Source organism: Nansenia antarctica (genome assembly GCF_963989245.1).
Source record: "Nansenia antarctica genome assembly, chromosome: 9".
Lineage (NCBI taxonomy): Eukaryota > Metazoa > Chordata > Actinopteri > Argentiniformes > Microstomatidae > Nansenia > Nansenia antarctica.
Genome location: NC_137679.1, coordinates 46,366,811 through 46,369,310, shown reverse-complemented (window position 1 = coordinate 46,369,310; position 2,500 = coordinate 46,366,811). Strand labels below are relative to the sequence as shown.

The 2,500-nt window shown below is 51.1% G+C and overlaps 1 protein-coding gene across 1 annotated transcript in view; it reads left to right on the top strand.

Annotated features, from left to right (window-relative positions):
• The window catches only part of itsn1 (intersectin 1 (SH3 domain protein)), a gene marked incomplete at its 3' end in the record, with an annotated part of 104,499 nt that overhangs the window by 62,282 nt on the left and 39,717 nt on the right, over positions 1 to 2,500 (top strand).

The window sequence follows — 2,500 nt, the reverse complement described above, 5'->3', positions numbered from 1 at the left end:
TGGGACACCACAGGACAGAACCCTGGGAACACCACAGGACAGAACCCTGGGAACACCACAGGACAGAACCCTGGGAACACCACAGGACAGAACCCTGGGAACACCACAGGACAGAACCCTGGGAACACCACAGGACAGAACCCTGGGAACACCACAGGACAGAACCCTGGGAACACCACAGGACAGAACCCTGGGGAACACCACAGGACAGAACCCTAGGGAACACCACAGGACAGAACCCTAGGGAACACCACAGGACAGAACCCTGGGAACACCACAGGACAGAACCCTGGGAACACCACAGGACAGAACCCTGGGGAACACCACAGGACAGAACCCTGGGAACACCACAGGACAGAACCCTAGGGAACACCACAGGACAGAACCCTAGGGAACACCACAGGACAGAACCCTGGGGACACCACAGGACAGAACCCTGGGAACACCACAGGACAGAACCCTGGGAACACCACAGGACAGAACCCTGGGAACACCACAGGACAGAACCCTGGGGACACCACAGGACAGAACCCTGGGAACACCACAGGACAGAACCCTGGGAACAGCACAGGACAGAACCCTGGGAACACCACGGGACAGAACCCTGGGAACACCACAGGACAGAACCCTGGGAACAGCACAGGACAGAACCCTGGGAACAGCACAGGACAGAACCCTGGGAACACCACAGGACAGAACCCTGGGAACACCACAGGACAGAACCCTGGGAACAGCACAGGACAGAACCCTGGGGAACACCACAGGACAGAACCCTGGGAACACCACAGGACAGAACCACCACAGGACAGAACCCTGGGAACACCACAGGACAGAACCCTGGGAACACCACAGGACAGAACCCTGGGAACACCACAGGACAGAACCCTGGGAACACCACAGGACAGAACCCTGGGAACACCACAGAACAGAGCAGCAGAGTCGAGAAGGATGAAGGGTTGTTGTCCTCTAGTGTGTCATTCCCTCTCACTCCATCATCACTGTGTGTGTGTGTGTGTGTGTGTGTGTGTGTGTTTGTTGATGTGTTTGTGTGTGTGTGTGTGTGTCTGTGTGTGTTTGTTGATGTGTTTGGGTGTGTGTGTGTGTGTGTGTGTGTTGATGGGTGTGTGTGTAGATGTGTGTGTGTGTGTGTTGATATGTGTGTTGATGGATGTGTGTGTGTGTGTGTATGTATGTGCTGATGTGTGTGTGTGTGTATTCTGACTGTGTGTGTGTGTGTGTATATATAATGTGTGTGTGTGTGTGTGTATATAATGTGTGTGTGTATATATATATATAATGTGTGTGTGTGTGTATATATATAATGTGTGTGTGCGTGTGTATATATATAATGTGTGTGTGTAATGTGTATATATATAATGTGTGTGTATATATACGGTAATGTGTGTGTGTGTATATAATGTGTGTGTGTGTGTGTATATTAGGGGTGCAACGGTTCTCGGTTTTTTTACGGACGGTACGGTTTGCGTTCCACGGCTCAATTCACTAGTGAACCGTGACGGTTTTCGGTTTATGCTGCGATTTGGCTGCGTTCGTAAATTAGCTCTGAGAGCGCCGCAACAGTTTGAGGAAGCCCCGGATTCCTACAAGTCTGCGGTGTGGGGTCATTTCGCTTTTCCCGTTGAATACGACAATAAGGGGGGGGAAACCGTGGACAGAAATATTACTGTCTGCAAGCTCTGCTTAAAGCGTGTGCCATATGCAAATGGTTGCACCTCTAACATGAACCAGCATATTCGCCGCTACCACTCAACGATAACACTGACTGGGAGCAGGAAAGCCAGTCAGTCAGCGTCAGTGAGCAGACAGCAGTCTCTCTCTGATGCGTTCGGACAGACGTACACTACCACTTCAGAGAAACACAAAAAAATAACCAATGCAGTGGGGATGTTCATTGCAAAGGATTTGCAGCCCTTTTCGGTGGTTGGAGATTTGGGTTTTCGAAATCTGATAAAAACTCTCGAGCCCCGTTACAGTGTCCCCTCCCGTACATCATTCAGCACCAAAATAATCCCCGGTATTTACCAAACAACGCGCAGAGGCATTGAAGACGATTTGGCAAAAACACAGAGCTTTGCACTGACTACGGAGGGTTGGACCTCCCGGGCAACGGAGAGTTACCTCACTGTCACGGTCCACTACATGTCACCGGATTGGGAGATGAAGAGCGCAGTACTGCAAACTCGTCCACTATACGAAAGCCATACCAGCGCGCACCTGGCAGAGGAACTAACAAATGCAGTGACTGAGTGGAAGTTGGAGAGGCCAAACATAACAATTCCCGTAACAACAGACAACGCAGCAAATATCGTAAATGCGATCCATGAAGCTGGTGGACTGGGGCCACAGATCGGCTGCTTTGCGCACGTCGTAAATCTCGCCGCCAAGAAGGCAGTGGCAATAACCCCGGTGTCCCGCCTCCTGGGTAAGATCAGACATGCAGTCACTTTCTTCCACAAAAGCACCACAGCCATATTCTGAC